Genomic DNA, 19,477 nt, shown 5'->3' with positions numbered 1-19,477 from the left:
AAGGAACATTTCGTACAAAGATTACCATAATAAAGGACAAAAGTGGTAAAGACCTAACTGAAGCAGAAGACATCAAGAAGAGGTGGCAAGAATACACAGAGGAATTATACCAGAAAGATATGGATGTCTCGTACACCCCAGGTAGTGTGGTTGCTGACCTTGAGCCAGACATCCTGGAGAGTGAAGTCAAATGGGCCTTAGAAAGCACTGCAAATAACAAGGCCAGTGGAAGTGATGGTATTCCAGCTGAACTGTTTAAAATTTTAAAAGATGATGCTGTTAAGGTGCTACACTCAATATGCCAGCAAGTTTGGAAAACTCAGCAGTGGCCAGAGGATTGGAGAAGATCAGTCTACATCCCAATCCCAAAGAAAGGCAGTGCCAAAGAATGCTCCAACTACCGCACAATTGCACTCATTTCACATGCTAGCAAGGTTATGCTTAAAATTCTACAAGGAAGGCTCAAGCAGTATGTGGACCGAGAACTCCCAGAAGTGCAAGCTGGATTTAGAAGAGGCAGAGGAACCAGAGACCAAATTGCAAACATGCGCTGGATTATGGAGAAAGCTAGAGAGTTCCAGAAAGACATCTACTTCTGCTTCATTGACTATGCAAAAGCCTTTGACTGTGTTGACCACAGCAAACTATGGCAAGTTCTTAAAGAAATGGGAGTGCCTGATCACCTCATCTGTCTCCTGCGAAATCTCTATGTGGGACAAGAAGCTACAGTTGGATATGGAACAACTGATTGGTTCCAAATTGGGAAAGGAGTACGGCAAGGCTGTATATTGTCTCCCTGCTTATTTAACTTATATGCAGAATTCATCATGCGAAAGGCTGGGCTGGATGAATCCCAAGCCGGAATTAAGATTGCCGGAAGAAATATCAACAACCTCAGATATGCAGATGACACAACCTTGATGGCAGAAAGTGAAGAGGAATTAAAGAACCTTTTATTGAGGGTGAAAGAGGAGAGCACAAAAAATGGTCTGAAGCTCAGGATCAAAAAAACGAAGATCATGGCCACTGGGCCCATCACCTCCTGGGAAATAGAAGGGCAAGAAATGGAGGCAGTGAGAGATTTGACTTTCTAGGGCTCCATGATCACTGCAGATGGTGACAGCAGTCACGAAATTAAAAGACGCCTGCTCCTTGGGAGAAAAGCAATGACAAACCTAGACAACATCTTAAAAAGCAGAGACATCACCTTGCCAACAAAGGTCCGTATAGTTAAAGCCATGGTTTTCCCAGTAGTGATGTATGGAAGTGAGAGCTGGACCATCAAGAAGGCTGATCGCCGAAGAATTGATGCTTTTGAATTATGGTGCTGGAGGAGACTATTGAGAGTCCCATGGACTGCAAGAAGATCAAATGTATCCATTCTTGAGGAAATCAGCCCTGAGTGCTCACTGGAAGGACAGATCCTGAAGCTCCAAGACTTTGGCCACCTCATGAGAAGAGAAGACGGGAGTCGCGGGCCCCGCGCAGACATTGAGGCAGGAAATGGGGGGGGGTGCTGTTCCATCTGGTGTTGTAGCCATCTCGAGAACAAGATTTAAAATATGAAAAAACACGCAAAAAAAGAGAAAAGAAATAAAAACAGACGAAAAAGTTGAAAAAAAGAAAAGAAAAGACCCTGATGTTGGGAAAGATGGAGGGCACAGGGAGAAGGGGACAACAGAGGACGAGATGGTGGGACAGTGTTCTCGAAGCTACAAACTTGAGTTTGACCAAACTGCGGGAGGCAGTGGAAGACAGGAGTGCCTGGTGTGCTCTGGTCCAGGGGGTCACAAAGAGTCGGACACGACTAAACAACAACATCTACAACAACAACATAAATTTGTGTACAAGTGAGCCCAAGGATTTTCCTAGAACAAGATGCCTTCAGTCTTTCTTTGTCTTCATTTACTAGCAAAAGTTGGCGGGTGGCATTTTAAATATTTTTGGCTAAGCTCAGTGGTAAGAAAATCCGCTTTGCATGCAGAAGGCCCCTGGCACCTCCAGGGAGAACTGGGAATGTCCCCATCTAAAATTACAAGGTCCTGTGATGGTGTTGCTTAAACAGGGACGGGGCAGAATTGGGCTCAGAGGTTTCCTGCAGGGCCCACTGAGTTTCTGTCTCGCCCTCCCTGAAAACCTGCACAACCACTTCCCCCCTAGGTATATTATTGTGGGTCTGACATACATCTGGATTTTCCTGAAATTTCAAAGGTGGAATTGATGTCCGGGGAAGAATTTCCAAAAGAAGGCACTTTGTCCTGGATTTAAGACAAGTCAATTGAAAACTCATGGGCTTTTTTGGCGTTTATTTGGGGCCTTGTCTAAAAAAGAAAAAGAAAAAGTTCTACAAATTTGGGGGTGTCCTGGTTTTTACTTTTTGAAATATGGCAACCCTAATTATTCTGGGCTCTGCTTGAACTGAAACTCCTTTTTAGAGCTCAGCGTGTAGACACTGAATTTCAGGGTAATGGGTTTGAGCCCCACTTTCGGCAAAATATTCCAGCATTGCAGGGGGCTGGACTAGATGACCCTCGTGGTCCCTTCCAACTCTGCAATTCTAGGATTCTACCATGTGTAGAGGAAAGATCGCCCTCTTGTGGGCAGTGGAGGAATGATGTAATGTTGGTTGGTGGGAACTGTTCTTGAGTGTTGCCTTGTCACACACATGCAACACCACAACAGTCCTGTGAAAGGAAGGGGGGAGCATTTCTGCAGGCTGATGTCCATCCATCCATCCAGCTGCCCAGGCCCCAGCACCTCCCCCTAAGAGTGAAGGGTCCCAGTCTGGAAATCCCCCCTTCCTGCTGGAGATGAGGCAGTGAGGGATTCCAGACAGACAGAGGCGCCCTTGCTCTGGAATTCCCTCGTCAGCAGGGAGACTTCAAAAGCCCCCCCCCCAATGCCTCCCCCTTCCCTCATTTAGTAGGGAGACTTCTCATCTTGTGGTTTGGTCATTTCAAATCCAGTTTTTCTCTCTTTTAATACTGTTGTTGGTTTCCTTGTTTAAATTATTCTGTTCACGACTGATATTTCACATAGCGTTTGTGAATGCAAAGCAACTGTGGCTCTTATGATCCCTGCAGGGTATTAAGTGTTGTTCTAACCTCCCTATTGCAGGTGGAAAGAGGAATGTGGGGCTTGCTTATAATATCTTAGGGTGGCAGGATTAAGATTTGGGACTGGGACTTTCAGATTCAGAGCCCCTCTTCGCATGAGATTTCTTCCAACTATTGGAGGAAAGTATGTCTGAGGTTTATGACAGAAATATAATTATTATGGGTGTATTTAATGGAGTAGTATCACTGGACTATGACAAAACACTGAGGGAAAGTGTCTCAGAAGAAAGCAAAATACCAAATACTTTTTGATATGGTTACAACAATGGATCTACTAGATCAGGGTCAGCAGACTTTTTCAGCAGTGGGCCAGTCCACTGTCCCTCAGACCTTGTTGGGGGCCGGACTATATTTTGGGGGGAAATGAGTGATTTTGGCCCGCCTGCAAAGAGGCCTGAAGATGTTTGGCTTTACCTGTCCCAGTTGTCGTCCCAATAGCCCCAGTTGGGCTTCTCCAGCCAGGTGCCAGGGCAGGGCAGGAGGCTGCGTTGGCCGGAGAAGACAGAAGCAGCATCCCTGGCGGAGCTTTCCAACTTTGCTGGAGTCTAGCCCTGCGGATGCTGGGAATCTAGCCCTGTGATCCAGACATGCCCATGTCAATCACACCTTGTTTCAACTTCCATCTAACACAAGGAAAAGAAAATATCCCCCCATCATCACGGAGGTCCACTTCCGAGGGTCTTCTGGCAGTTCCCGCACATTTACAGGGTACCAGGCAGAGAGCCTTCTCAGTAGTGGCACCCCTATATCAGATGTCAAAGAGAGAATTCCATACCTTTTGGAAGACCTCTGAAGGCACCCCTGTTCAAGAGCAGGGCGGAGATCTCTCAGAAGTGGAGGCTTTGCGCTGAGAGATCCCTGCCTCCATTCCTCCTTGCACGGAAGTAGGAGTGGGAGCGGTCTGGCTGCCTTCAAGTGGTGCAGGGGCTCTCAGATGCAGCTTCCGGGCTGCCTCCACCTTCCCCAACCCCAGCAACTATTCAGCCTGGCTGCCTTCACGGGGTTGCAAGGCATCTGAGGCGGAGGGGGGGCTCCTTTCAAATTCTCCCTTGAGGGGAGTGCAGCCTCAAAGCCCTCAACGGAAAGGGTGACGGAGCCTGTCCCTCCCCAGCTCAGCAGCCCCGATCCAGCTCCTCTTCCCGTGCAAGCAGCAACGCTGCCTAGCGGAGCAGCCCCATCCCATTCCTACTTGCCGCCCGGCCCGCCTTCCTTCACAAGGAAAACAGAAGTCTGGCACTCAAAATGGAAGTTATACTCAGAACAGAGCATGTTCGGCTTCCAAAAAGAGTTCCAAAACTGGAACACTCGTTTCTGGGTTTGAAGAGTTCAGGTTGCAAGCAGTTTGAGAACTAAGCTGTTTGAAAACTGAGGTACCACTGTATTTATTTTCCCCAATTACAACTGTATTTATCCCCTCCCCCCGGGTGGTGATTTTCTTGAGTCAAAATGAGAGTACTGTAGGTATCAGATGGGATTACCATGAGGAATTATAAAATATACATCAAGCCATCGTGTCCACAATGAAGACATTGTGTTGACTGGGTTTGATATATTGACGATAATTTCTGATTTAATCCCATAAGATTCTACATTCGTGTCCTTTTCATGCCCTTTTCCCTGTTGCCCATTTCTCCTGTCACGGTACACAGCCCAGTTGCTTCTTGCTTCGCCAGGCAGGCATCCTGGGCCATAGAGATAGTGGGAAAGTTTCTTTGAAGTAGGTTTATATATGGTAATCTTAGGATGTTAATCTTAGAGCCAGGAAACAGATCTCACGTGAAGGTGATAATGATCCGCTGTCCTCCTGGTCATCCTCCTTATCATGTGTATTGCTTGTTTATGACCTCCGGGGTTGCTAAATGCTCTTCTTTGTTTACCCCAGAAATATTTGTACTTAATTAGTTTTAGTAGTTTAACTTTCTCCCCACGTGGGTTTGTGGAAATGCTCTGAAGAAATCTGATTAGTTCTTACGAACACTGTAAAAAGTTCTTGTGTGAATAAAACGGCCTGGGCCGGGGGCTGTGGGAATCGGACAAGCACCGAGAGACGATTATATGCACCCTTCCCAGAGTCTTGCTGGTTCAAGCCTCTGTGTGTATTCTTATTAATCAGAGTTCCATCCTTCCTTTACTTTGCGAACGGAACAAGTACCCCGTAAGCATTTTTTTTAAGGAAAAAAAGCACTGAGTTATACCGTAACATTACAGATCAATGGAAAGACAATTTAATGAAGAACGTAAGGAAATAACTTTTATGAAGGATTATTTATTACAACAGTAGTCATAAAGAAGAAATGTGAAACAAACAGAAAAAAATTAAATATACAGGTAGAATAGCCACGTTATAGTAATAATAATAATAATTTATTATTTATACCCCGCCCATCTGGCTGGGCCACTCTGGGCGGCTTCCAACAAAATATTGAATTACAATAATGCATCAAACAATAAAAGCTTCCCTAAACAGGGCTGCCTTCAGATGTCTTCTAAAAGTCTGGTGGTAGTTGTTGTCTTTGACATCTGGTGGGAGGGCGTTCCACAGGGCAGGTGCCAACACCAAGAAGGCCCTCTGCCTGGTTCCCTATAACTTGGCTTCTCGCAGGGAGACAACCGCCAGAAGGCCCTCGGCACTGGACCTCAGCGTCTGGGCAGAATGATGGGGGTGGAGACGCTCCTTCAGGTATACTGGACAGAGGCCGTTTAGGGCTTTAAAGGTCAGCACCAACGCTTTGAATTGTGCTCGGAAACGTACTGGGAGCCAATATAGGCCTTTCTAGACCAGTGTTCTGTGGTCTCGGTGGCTGCTCCCAGTCACCAGTCCAGCTGCCGCATTCTGGATTAGTTGTAGTTTCCGGGTCACCTTCAAAGGTAGCCCCACACAGAGTGCACTGCAGTAGTTGGAACTTTGTGAGGAATAAGTGGGTTTTGTGTTGCAGTTTGGGTACTCAGTCTGGAAAAGGTTTGCCATCACTGCCCTCGGATCATGTCCAGTTGCAAAGGTGAACGGAGGCTTTCCACCCTCAGGCCCAGAGGTGGCTCCAGCCTTGGGGCAGCTGGTGGATTTGGAGGAAGCTGACCCTTAGCACTCTGGGTTGGGGACCTGCCTGAACCTCCTTCCCCATTATACTCATCCTTACGGTTTCATTTTGGGGATAGCATTCTACACACACTTGTGTCACCATGGTTCCCGCCCCCCAGCACATTGCTTTGAGATGCTCTGCTACGGCCCCTTCTTCCCTGTGCCCCCTTCCCTCCTCATGCAAGACCACCAGTCTCAGCTCCATTTTGAGCAACTCTCTATTCCCAGATACAAACATTTCCAACTCCCTCCACCAAACACCAACACCAGCTCACTCTCAGTCCACCCTCATTCAGCAGCAACACAACTCATTTACATTAAATATTAGATTAGGCTTACTCTTGTGAAATGTGACCTTCATTACTTTAAATAAATGTCTAGACCACGTTACAAACAACAGAAGCTAACATACGCTGCATGGAATTAAGACTGATTTCCTGTTATTGATGTGAAAGAAAGTGTCGACTCGGAGAGAAAAAGGTTCTACTCTCTAAAAAGCGTTGCATAATAACCAAAGCAGGATCCACACTCCTCCTTGTTAAACCCTTTCTCTTCTTTAATTCATGGCCTGGAGGTGTTTCCACTCTTACAGCTCTTACCCCTGGGAGTCTTTTGATGGTCTGTAAGACTTCCACTACAACTGAACCTTTGTCCACTTCCCTGGGACTTATATGGTTTCTCCCCTGTATGAGTTTGTTGATGTTTTGTAAGAACTCCACTTGCACTGAAGCTCTTTCCACACTCCATACATTTAAATGGTTTCTCCCCAGTGTGACACCGTTGATGAATTCTAAGTTGTCCACTCTGACTGAAGGTCTTTCCACATTGCATGCATTTAAATGGTGTCTTCCATGTGTGAGTCCGTTGATGAATTCTAAGGTGTCCACTCCCACTGAAGCTCTTTCCACACTCCATGCATTCAAATGGTTTCTCCCCAGTGTGACTCCGTTGATGAATTCTAAGGTTTCCACTCTGACTGAAGCTCTTTCCACACTCCATGCATTTAAATGGTTTCTCCCCTGTGTGAGTCCGTTGATGAATTCTAAGGTCTCCACTCCCACTGAAGCTCTTTCCACACTCTATACATTTAAAAGCTTTCTCCCCAGTGTGACTCCGTTGATGAATTCTAAGGTTTCCACTCCCACTGAAGCTCTTTCCACACTCCATACATTTAAAAGGTTTCTCCCCCGTGTGACTCCGTTGATGAATTCTAAGGTCTCCACTCTGACTGAAGCTCTTTCCACACTCCATGCAATTAAATGGTTTCTCCCCTGTGTGAGTCCGTTGATGAATTCTAAGGTTTCCACTCTGACTGAAGCTCTTTCCACACTCCATGCATTTAAATGGTGTCTCCCCTGTGTGAGTTCGTTGATGTTTTCTAAGGTCTCCACTCTGACTGAAGCTCTTTCCACACTCCATGCATTTAAATGGTTTCTCCCCTGTGTGAGTCTGTTGATGAATTCTAAGGTGTCCACTCCTACTGAAGCTCTTTCCACACTCTATACATTTAAAAGCTTTCTCCCCAGTGTGACTCCGTTGATGAATTCTAAGGTTTCCACTCCCACTGAAGCTCTTTCCACACTCCATACATTTAAAAGGTTTCTCCCCCGTGTGACTCCGTTGATGAATTCTAAGGTCTCCACTCTGACTGAAGCTCTTTCCACACTCCATGCAATTAAATGGTTTCTCCCCTGTGTGAGTCCGTTGATGAATTCTAAGGTTTCCACTCTGACTGAAGCTCTTTCCACACTCCATGCATTTAAATGATTTCTCCCCTGTGTGAGTCCATTGATGTTTTCTAAGTTTTCCACTGTCAGTGAAGCTCCTTCCACACTCCATACTTTCAAATTGTTTATGTTCTCTCTTTCCACACTCCATGTATTTAAATGGTTTCTTTGTTATTCCCATTGGACATGGCCCACCAGAATTCTGACTGCCTTCTCCATTGTCTTCTTTCGATGGGGTGGGGAGAAAATTCTATTGTTTTCTAGGAAGAGAACACACATCAATTAGCACCTGCTCTTATTTTGACGTCTCGTACATTCTTTCCTGTCCTCCATATGTTCCAAGTTTTTAGGAAAGACAGATGAAATAATGTTAAATAATGGTAATGCATCATCAGCCTTTCCTAACCCTTAATTAAGCATTAATGAAGCAGCATTATCCTAGAATACGGTTGAACTGTGGGGTTTACGTTTTATAAAAAGTGGTTTCTCACAGAAACGGGAGCTGCTCTATGTTCCATGAACCTGGCCAATATTCATCAGGGTCCTAAATTCATCATGAAGTTCTTCATCTGCTGCACTATAATCCTCCACCCCTTGGGCCACATTTTGTCCCCTTCGACCTCTAGATCTTTATTCATCAGCTGCACATTCCCTTTGGCCTCAGGAGGTCCATACTGACCATTTTGGGAGACCCATATATAAGTCTAGTGACAAGGCTTGGTGCTTGTGGTTGGTTGAAGGAGTGCTCAGTTGGAGAATGTTCTTTGGGCTGGACCTCCATCTCTCAGCCTTGCATTCTTGAATGGAGAGAGCTGGAGATGCAGAAGGAAAGCAGCTAGAGCCTGACTGCTGGGAAGGCCAGATTGAGACACCCACCCCAATTATGATTTATAATAATTATATGCCACCGGGTCTCGCACCTGCCTCCTGACACTGGCTTATCTTAGTGGAGATTCCCTGTCCAGGCCTCTCTCACTGTTCTTCCTCCTTTGCCGTGGGTGGCCAAGGGCTTCTGGATATTCTAGCTCTGTTCCAACTGGGAATTATTTATTAAATTTGTATACCTCTCTTCATATGAAGATCACAACATAAAAATATGTGTGACACTGAAATAGTATTAAAGGTGAATAACACTGATTGTTGGAAAGAAAAGAAAGAAGATGAAACCTGTGGTGTGTCCTCCTGAAGGTAATATAATAATAATAATAATAATAATAATAATAATAATAATAATAATAATAATAATAATAATAAAGTGTAAAGAAGAAACCAATCTTCAAATCAGTTTCATATTCCCTGGCTGTATTTCTCTGCCATGATTGTGACTCAGAATCTTAGCCACACTTTATTCTAGAATATCAACTGGATCTCTTTGTAATAGGAGCCAGACATCCCTGGGATTTCATCCAAACATTCCTTTAGTGTGGGCAGCAGCAGCAGCGGAGGAAGGAAGGAAGGAAGCAATTTGGGGAAAACGATTTCCTTCAGAAGGTCTTCCCCAGCGGCCAGCAGGGTTGATAAACTGCTCAGTGTGGACACCTTGGATTTATAGTGTTAGGGTCTGGATACCAATCACTATCCGTTGGAAATGTCTCAAGAACCCTTAAGATCCTGTTCCACCAACTCCCACGTAACACTGAGCCCTAGAGGAACCTTCTATGCTGAGTTGAGGCATCTCTGGCCCTCCAGATGTGGTTGGACTCAAAGTACCACCTGCCCAAGCAAGGATGGCCCATGGCCAGGGAGGATGGGAGTCTTATCTGGGGGGACAAACTTTCCCATTCTTCCCCCTCCTCTGAAAATGCGGAATGGGGGAGGCGGGGCACATTGACACACCAACAATATTTCCATATCGAGAAATGATATCCGTGTCGCGACATCACCCAAATGTGCCTATACATGTGTGAGTAGAACAGTTGCGACTGCGCTGGCCGCCAGTTAGCCGGCCAACAACAGCCCTGCAAAATAGTCCAGAGTTGCTGCGCGCTTTTGGGACTTGGAAGAGTAACTTACGGCAACCGTAAAGGGCAGTCCAGTGTCGTCATTACGGGGGCCTCTTTTAAATAGGGGTTGGTGTTTGAACTTGGGCTTTGCTAAGGTTACGGAAGGGGGGCACTTGTGTGAGAGCAGGTTTCTTTGGCCGTCTCCCCCTTCCTTGCTTGCCCCTTCTGCTTTCCCATGGCAAGTCCAGCCAAATTCGGCTATGGCGTGTGCTGCATATCTCCGCCTTCAGACGGAGGGAGCCAGGCAGCTTTCTGGGTCATGTGCCCAACTTTTCATGAGCTGATATTAAATCCCAAAAGAACTACAGCTGCTTGTTACAAAGGGTGGGGGCCAATTCTGGTAGGTTTATGATATTAACTCTTTCCATGCTCATTTCTGATGCTCAGAAGCAGGTGACCCTGTCCTAGACCTTCCTGATGACATTCTCAGTCTGACACACAGTATTTACACAGAAACACGGATCAAACACAAAAAACCCTTCACATAACTCCCATTCTAAAATACACTGAGACTATTTTATAACATATCCCCGCTATAACACACAAGTTCTAATTAAATCCTAATATTTACTATACCTAAACATTGAGCACCACAGACTAATAATAATAATAATAATAATAATAATAATAATAATAAAATTTATTATTTTTACCCTGCCCATCTGGCTGAGTTTCCCCAACCACTCTGGGCGGCTCCCAATCGAGTGTTAAAAACAGTAAAGCATGAAATATTAAAAACTCCCTAAACAGGGCTGCCTTCAGATGTATTTTAAAAATAAGATAGCTGCTTAATTTCTTGACATCTGATGGGAGGGCATTCCACAGGGCAAGTGCCACTACCCAGAAGGCCCTCTGTCTGATTCCCTGTAACCTCACTTCTTGCAATGAGGGAACCGCCAGAAGGCCCTTGGCGCTGGACTTCAGCGTCCAGGCAGAACAATGAGGGTGGAGACGCTCCTTCAGGTATACAGGACTGAGGCCGTTTAGGGCTTGAAAGGTCAGCACCAACACTTTGAATTGTGCCCGGAAATGTACTCAAATATTCCTCTGCAGTAAAGGAGGCAAATGGAAGCCTTCCCATTGTCTTTGTGTTTACGAATACTGCCTTAAGGAGGTATGAACAGGGTGGGCCTGTGACCTGGATTCAGGAAATTTGCCATCACAAAAGAATGGCCAGGCTGCCCAGGTAATGCAGTTAGTGACCATTAACAGGTATCCTTGGGGAGAGGTTTTTGCTGTAGACCATCTCCTGTGATGTATTCCTGCTGTAGACAGTCTCCTTCTGTATGATATTGGGGGGGGGGGTCTTGGGTGGGCAATTTGAAAAGACTATATAAGGCCTTGCACACCTCCCTCCTGGTTGTGGTGAGGGGGGGACATTGTTGCAATAGCGTAATAAAGACCAGGCTTACTAGCCGCTTTGCTTCTCCGTATTCTCTGCTTGGTCTCTGTTATTTTCTCCTACCTATAAGGAACCCACTTAAGGACTATATGGGCTCTTGAATACCCCATAAGGGAAAAGGAGCAGGTTTTCCTTACAACAAAGGTCGTAAGACTATGTTTGGTTGGCACGCTTATTTATGGCATGATAAAACTAAAACACACAAGAGCTCTATGAATCAGGTTATTCAGAAAATCATTTTTACAGTATGGGATAAATATAATAATATGCTGGAAAGAAAACCACCTCTTTGGCTCCAACCCACAAAAGCAACAGCTTTTTTTAAAATGCAATACGGAAGAAGCAATGGGCAACTTACAGAGATCTTTTGGACTTTTTGGAAGAAGAAATAAAACTGAATAAACAGGATGAGGTGGGAGGTGTGGTGGCGGATTGGTTTCAATACCATCAAATCATCTTGTTTGGACAAGATAAAGGGAGAGGTCTTTGGACTGAAATTTCACAGTTTGAAAGAGATATTATTGAGAGGAAAGAGAAAGTGTTTCCCAAATTTCAGGTAGAAAATTGTCCAATCTGAAGAAATGTGCATGCAAACGAAAGCTCATCCCCAGAACAAACTCAGCTGGTCTCTTGGGGACCCAGCCAGGCGCCCCACGACCCCAGGGAGAATGGGGGGGCCTCAGCCCCACCCCCAGCCCTGCTTGGGGTCCTCATTCCCCTTCCCGCCAAGGCGTCCAGGGGGGGGCAGGGCAGCTGAGCCTCTCTCGGCCCCCCAGGAAGGAGAAAGGGGAGTCTGGCGGGGCTGCTGCTGCTGCTGCTGCCCAGGAGACCTTGCAGGTCTTGGGTCCCCCCTTCCCCCCCTGGGTCGCCGGGATCGGGGCCCCTGTCGACGGGTCCCAGGGAGGGCGCTTTCCTTAGGGGGGGGTCTCTTTGTCCTCCCTCCCTCTCTTACCCCCCTCTATTTCCCCCCCCTTCTCTCCCTCTTCACCTCTTGGTCCTCCGCCTCCCTGGCTCCGGATTAGTCCGCTTTCCTTGTCTGCAAGAGAAAGGGCGGGGGGGGGCGGCGGGGGGAGGGGAGGCTCTTCAGCGACGCCCCCCCTCCTCCTCCTTTCCCTCTCTGGCAACTTCCGGCGCATTCAGCATCGACACTTCCGGTTCCTTTTGGGATGCGCTTGCCCCTAGAGCTACGGCCATAGAGCAGCCCCTCCCTGTGTTGGGATGGGAAGAGGACGGGACGGCGCTGCCTTTGGGGGCTCCATGGGGACCTGGCCCCCCTCCCTCCTCCTCCCCACAGCAGGGGGCGAGATGGCTGCGGGGGGGGCATCATATCTGGGGGGGACCTGGGTTTGCGGGGAGAGAAGGAGGGAAGGGCTGCCCCTCCCCCTGTGGGTCAGGAGAGTGGGGGAGGGGCTGAGTGAGGAGGAGGGAAGGGCTGCCCCTCCCCCTGTGGGTCAGGAGAGTGGGGGAGGGGCTGAGCCGGGGAAGCCAAGGGGGGTCCCTCCCCCCCCAGCCCAGGGGGGTCCTCTGTGAAGCCCAGAGATGGACCCAGCCCCTGGGGGGGGGGAAGAGACATGGGGCTGCCTGAGAGAGAGAGAAGGGGCGCTTCCTTTCCTCTCCCCCCTCCTCCCCCCAGGCTCTCCTGCGCCCAGAGACCCCCTTGGCCCGGCAGGGAGAGGGTGGGCTCCCCTTCCGCCATGAGAGGAGTGCCAGGGGGTTGTGAGGGGGGGGGAGAGAGAGACCCCTTTCTGCCCCCCTCCCAAGAGGGTCCCCGTCATGTCTCTGGGGGGCGAGAGAGGAGGAGCCCCTCCCCCCGCTGCAAGGGGGTTGTGAGGGGGGGAGAGAGAGAGACCCCTTTCTGCCCCCCTCCCAAGAGGGTCCCCGTCATGTCTCTGAGGGGCGAGAGAGGAGGAGCCCCTCCCCCCGCTGCAATGGGGTTGTGAGGGGGGGGAGAGAGAGACCCCTTTCTGCCCCCCTCCCAAGAGGGTCCCCGTCGTGTCTCTGGGGGGCGAGAGAGGAGGAGCCCCTCCCCCTGCTGCAATGGGGTTGTGAGGGGGGGAGAGAGAGAGACCCCTTTCTGCCCCCCTCCCAAGAGGGTCCCCGTCGTGTCTCTGAGGGGCGAGAGAGGAGGAGCCCCTCCCCCCGCTGCAATGGGTTTGTGAGGGGGGGGAGAGAGAGAGAGACCCCTTTCTGCCCCCCTCCCAAGAGGGTCCCCGTCGTGTCTCTGAGGGGCGAGAGAGGAGGAGCCCCTCCCCCCGCTGCAATGGGGTTGTGGGGGGGGGGAGAGAGAGACCCCTTTCTGCCCCCCTCCCAAGAGGGTCCCTGTTATGTAGTGTAGTTTCACCCTGGGCCAGCAGGGGGATACTGTATATAGTTTTCACTCAGGTCTGTAGGTAGTTTTCACTCAGGTCCGCGGCAGTTAGTTTAGGCGGGAATTCTGAGCTGTTGTGGTTACAATGTTGTCAGCCGGCTGCCTATAAATACAGGCCGGCTGAGCTGTTCGCAGTCAGTTCTATTTCAGCTTATCTTAATAAAAGAGCTACTTGAAGAAATCGCTGTGCCGGCTACTATGTCAACCCACTACTTAATAGTCCCCGTCGTGTCTCTGAGGGGCGAGAGAGGAGGAGCCCCTCCCCCCGCTGCAATGGGGTTGTGAGGGGGGAGAGAGAGAGAGAGACCCCTTTCTGCCCCCCTCCCAAGAGGGTCCCCGTCGTGTCTCTGAGGGGCGAGAGAGGAGGAGCCCCTCCCCCCGCTGCAAGGGGGTTGTGAGGGGGGGAGAGAGAGAGACCCCTTTCTGCCCCCCTCCCAAGAGGGTCCCCGTCGTGTCTCTGAGGGGCGAGAGAGGAGGAGCCCCTCCCCCCGCTGCAATGGGGTTGTGAGGGGGGAGAGAGAGAGAGAGACCCCTTTCTGCCCCCCTCCCAAGAGGGTCCCCGTCGTGTCTCTGAGGGGCGAGAGAGGAGGAGCCCCTCCCCCCGCTGCAATGGGGTTGTGAGGGGGGGGAGAGAGACCCCTTTCTGCCCCCCTCCCAAGAGGGTCCCCGTCGTGTCTCTGAGGGGCGAGAGAGGAGGAGCCCCTCCCCCCGCTGCAATGGGGTTGTGAGGGGGGGGAGAGAGAGACCCCTTTCTGCCCCCCTCCCAAGAGGGTCCCCGTCGTGTCTCTGAGGGGCGAGAGAGGAGGAGCCCCTCCCCCGCTGCAATGGGGTTGTGGGGGGGGGAGAGAGAGACCCCTTTCTGCCCCCCTCCCAAGAGGGTCCCCGTCGTGTCTCTGAGGGGCGAGAGAGGAGGAGCCCCTCCCCCCGCTGCAATGGGGTTGTGAGGGGAGAGAGAGAGAGAGACCCCTTTCTGCCCCCCTCCCAAGAGGGTCCCCGTCGTGTCTCTGAGGGGCGAGAGAGGAGGAGCCCCTCCCCCCGCTGCAATGGGGTTGTGAGGGGGGGGAGAGAGAGACCCCTTTCTGCCCCCCTCCCAAGAGGGTCCCCGTCGTGTCTCTGAGGGGCGAGAGAGGAGGAGCCCCTCCCCCCGCTGCTGCTTCCCCTCAACGACTTTTCCCGCCTTTTCCCAACTTCCCGCCCTTCGGGATCTCAGCCTCGCCTCAGTTTCAGGCGCCGAGGAGGCAGATTCCCCGGGCTCCCTGCTTTCTGAGTGGATTTCTTCTCATTCGCCCTGATTTCTGCTCATATATCTTGCTTTTGGAGCTTCTCTAGAAAGAAGGCTGTATAAAAAGCCCCTCACAACTGCCTGCATCCCATACAGTATGTAAAAGTCTGATTTCTTCCCATTTGCTGTGTATAATCCTTCCTGGCAGTGTCACTTCCAAACTCATAATTCTTCCCTCACTGTCCTTAAATAGCTGCTTGGGGTCTAGTTTGGGGCCTGCATAAAGAACCTCTTTTTGTAGCCTTTGTAGGCCCTTTTAAGCATGGATAGGAAAATGTTGCACCCGAGCAGGGATGAAAGGAGCCAAACGACACCAAGGGGTTAAAACCAGAGAAAGAGCTTTTTATTCTGCCATGGGGGGGGGGGGGAGAGGAGCAAGTGTGATAAAGTCACAAAACAAGCAGGAAGTTCACAGCCATTGCACAGTGTCGCCCTTGAGCCATTGCCACCAACTGGACTCATCCACTTCAGCCCCGACTGGGCTAGGCGAGCTGGGTAGCACTTCCAGAAACCACCTTCTGCACAGGAACAGGTCAAAGTGCTGTGGACTCACAGCTTAAGAGTTGTGAGCACCGGATTCACTCCCACCAGAAGACAGTCGTAGTACAGCAGAGCATAAACGACTCGGAGAGCAGCTCTGTAGAATATCTTCTTTATTCTATCTACAACTATTATACAACTATATACAGAGCTAAATAGGTCTAAGCATAAATGAATGCTAAACCACACTGAGTGTCTGCAGCTGCTCTTAGCAGCAACCTTATCTCTACGCACGATCTCTAACAGTCTCTCTCTCTCTGACACAATGACTGACTGACTCTTTGATGTGGTGCTGGAGCAGAATAAGTAGAGAGCAGAACACCACCCCTCCTCTCTGGAAAATCACCAGACTCATCAGGAGATTCTTGGATATGGGAGGGGTGAAATCTCCTCATATATCCCCTTCCAGTTCCCTCCCCTTTCTCCTCCCATGTGTCTCCTGAGCATGAACAGAGAGTTCCTGTCTTGGGACCATTTTTGAACCCTTCCCAGGGAAGGGGGTGAGAAACCAGGGGGTTTCAGAGTGTTCCAGTTATGTTTCATTCGCGTGCTCTGGCATGGCTCCCGGACAGAAAGTAAGTTGCAATCTGGTTTTAGCAAGGCCAAAGGCTCTGAGAAAACAATGGACTCTGTTCCCTACATTTGTTGCAGTCTTTTAGTTACAGCAAGAGGAATATGCTTAGCTAATGCTTTTTGTCTCAGAGGAAATGCAGTTTTAAAAATGCTTGAGGCGAGGCTTTGAGGCCTGGCTGGGGGGGGGGGGATTCACAAATAGTTTTTAGGGTTTGGGGGGTAATCCTAACTGACTGTCTTTGTGTATCTGAAGAAGTGTGCATGCACACGAAAGCTCATACCAAGAACTAACTTAGTTGGTCTTTAAGGTGCTACTGGAAGGAATTTTTTTATTTTGACTATGGCAGACCAACACGGCTACCTACCTGTGACTGTCTTTCTTCGTTTCCATTTATTCTTTTGCGTGGGGACTGGCCAGATTGAAAACCCCCCACCCCATTCAAAAGAAAGACTAGCAAAAGATTTCAAAGGTGGAATTTCCAAAAGATGGCACTTTGTCCTGGATTTAAGACTCATGGGCTTTTTTGGCGTTTATTTGGGGCCTTGTCTAAAAAAAAAAAAAGCACTACAATTTTGGGCTTGTCCTGGTTTCTACTTTTTGAAATATGGCAACCCTAATTATTCTGGGCTCTGCTTGAACGGAAACTCCCTTTTAGAGCTCAGTCGGTAGAGCATGAGACTTTGAATCTATGGGTCGGGGGTTTGAGCCCCACTTTGGGCAAAATATTCCTGCATTGCAGGGGGCTGGACTAGATGACCCTCGTGGTCCCTTCCAACTCTGCAATTCTAGGATTCTACCATGTGTAGAGGAAAGATCGCCCTCTTGTGGGCAGTGGAGGAATGATGTAATGTTGGTTGGTGGGAACTGTTCTTGAGTGTTGCCTTGTCACACACATGCAAGACCACAACAGTCCTGTGAAAGGAAGGGGGTTGCATTTCTGCAGGCTGATGTCCATCCATCCAGCTGCCCAGGCCCCAGCACCTCCCCCTAACAGTGAAGGGTCCCAGTCTGGAAATCCTCCCTTCCTGCTGGAGATGAGGCAGTGAGGGACTCCAGACAGAGAGAGGCGCCCTTGCTCTGGAATTCCCTTGCCAGCAGGGAGACTTCAAAAGCCCCCCCCCATGCCTCCCCCTTCCCTCATTTACTAGGGAGACTTTTCATCTTGTGGTTTGGTCATTTCAAATCCACCTTTTCTCTCTCTCCCTGCAATTTTAAGCAATTCTGGCTCTTATGATCCCTGCAGGGTATTAAGTGTTGTTCTAACCTCCCCATTGCAGGTGGAAAGAGGAATGTGGGGCTTGCTTATAATATCTTAGGGTAGCAGGATTAAGATTTGGGACTGGGACTTTCCAATTCAGAGCCACTTTTTGCATGAGATTTCTTCCAACTACTGGAGGAAAGTATGTCTGAGGTTTATGACAGAAATATAATTATTACGGGTGAATTTAATGGAGTAGGATCACTGGACTATGACAGATCACTGAGGGAAAGTGTCTCAGAAGAAAGCAAAATACCAAATACTTTTTTGATATGGTTACAACAATGGATCTACTAGATCAGGGGTCAGCAGATTTTTCAGCAGGAGGCCAGTCCACTGTCCCTCAGACCTTGTTGGGGGCCGGACTATATTTGGGGGGGAAATGAGCGATTTCGGCCTGTCTGCAAAGAGGCCTGAAGATGTTTGGCTTTACCTGTCCCAGTTGTCGTCCCAGTAGCCCCATTTGGGCTTCTCCAGCCAGGTGCCAGGGCAGGGCAGGAGGCTGCGTTGGCTGGTGAAGACAGAAGCAGCAGCCCCGGCGGAGCCGCGGACGGAGGCAGGGGAACCGGGGCGTTGCTGGAGCTTTTACCCACCAACTGCTGCTGCTTCCCAACCCGCAAGCGGCAGCTGCGGCCGCTGCAACAAACCGCCTGAACGCCATGGGAGGAATGAAGGAGGGAGGGGGTGACGAAGAAAGCGCGTGAGGAAGCAGCACAGAGTAGGGGCACAGAAAAGGAAGGAAGGGCGGACTGAGGGAGAGGGAGGAGGAGCAAGAGGAAAACGCAGCAGCAGCCGGCAGCCAGTGTCACACCCCCTTCCCAGCGCCACCCTTCTGAGGCAGGCAGGCGGGTGAGCCGACTCCCCCCGTTGATGGCACCCGGTGTGGGACAAGATTGCTCGTCCCTGAGGAAAAGAGCGCCGCCGTGTGAGGGAGAGGGAAAGAACGTGCGTGCTGGCAATCCACGCGCCGATTCCTGGACCGTCCGCAGGCCGGATCTAGAAGGCAACTGCGCCTGATCCGGCCCACAGGCCTTAGTTTGCCAACCCAGATGCTTGGAGATTCAGACACCCATTAGAACAAGAGTAAACATGTTCTTCTGATTCAAAGGATTCTGCGGGAAGAAGAAACATGATCTGGATATTGAAGGGACTGCCTACAGGATTAAAGACTGGAGAGATCCAGCCAAGAACTATATCAGATCAAAACTCAACATGGATGATAATGAGGGGTGAAAAGAGTTCATTGTATAGATGGAGACTAAATAAGGGTTTATTTGAAAAACACTGAATTACAACATAAATGTTAAAAACATTTGGAAATATAGGGGAGGATGAAACTTTCACTTTTACGAAGGATTTCAACCATAAATAGAAATGTTTTACCTAAGATACTGTTTTTATTCTAAATGATACCAATAATAAATAATACAAGCTTCTTTAACGAATGGCAAAGAGATATTTCATGATTACTCTGGCAGGGGAAAAACACCAAGAATTAACTATAAAATTTCGATAGATACTAAAAATAGAGGTGGCTTCGCACTGCTAGATTTTCTACTACGAGGCAGCCTCTTCGTGTTGGTTAAAAGAATGGATATCGTTGGTCAACACACTATTGTTGGATTCTCAGTGGAATCTCGGTTGTAGAACGCTTCGGAAGTTGAACGTTTGGTACTTAAGTAACCTGAAGCACTATTTCTGGGTTAGCAGAGTCTGTAACCTGAAGCGTATGTAACGCAAGGTACCACTGTATCAATAAAATTATCTATATATAAAGCAATTGAAACACTTCCCACACTCCTTCCATTCAAACCATTTAAGATTTTTGAGTTTGTGGTTTGTAGGGTTTCAACTCTTAAAGCTTTTCCTCCTTGCGAGTACATTGATGGTTTCTAATAACATCAGGACTGAAGCTCTATGTACGCTCCATATACGTAAGTGGTTTTCCCTTTTTGAGTTCGCTGTTTGCTAAGGTTTCGACTTTTATTGACTCTCTTTCCACACTCCATACATTTATTTGCTAGTCCCCGAGTGAGTCTGTTGATGTCGTCTAAGTTTCCTGTGTGTGAAATTAGGGTTCCACTCTGAAAGAAACTCTTTCAACTCTCCATACATTTAAATGGTTTCT

General features: G+C 48.9%; 4 protein-coding genes across 5 annotated transcripts in view; 1 reads left to right on the top strand and 3 right to left on the bottom strand.

The window, feature by feature from the left end:
- The window catches only part of LOC308580832 (uncharacterized protein), a 265,061-nt gene extending 252,681 nt beyond the window's left edge, over window positions 1-12,380 (bottom strand). Inside the window, exon 1 of the mRNA XM_081183046.1 lies at window positions 12,316-12,380. The gene's annotated coding sequence lies outside the window, so the exon portion shown is untranslated. The remainder of the gene's footprint in view (window positions 1-12,315) is intronic.
- Window positions 1-19,477, bottom strand: part of LOC308580709 (uncharacterized protein) — a 263,178-nt gene that overhangs the window by 28,243 nt on the left and 215,458 nt on the right. The window lies entirely within an intron of this gene.
- LOC308581176 (uncharacterized protein) overlaps window positions 1-19,477 on the top strand; it is a 270,653-nt gene that overhangs the window by 79,246 nt on the left and 171,930 nt on the right. The gene's annotated exons all lie outside the window — the stretch shown is intronic.
- LOC308580638 (uncharacterized protein) overlaps window positions 1-19,477 on the bottom strand; it is a 327,057-nt gene that overhangs the window by 218,230 nt on the left and 89,350 nt on the right. The window lies entirely within an intron of this gene.

Source organism: Podarcis bocagei (assembly GCF_964188305.1).
Source record: "Podarcis bocagei genome assembly, chromosome: 2".
In the NCBI taxonomy this organism is placed as follows: Eukaryota; Metazoa; Chordata; class Lepidosauria; order Squamata; family Lacertidae; genus Podarcis; species Podarcis bocagei.
The sequence above is the reverse complement of the archived record's forward strand: the minus strand, read 5'-3'. Positions and strand labels throughout refer to the sequence as shown.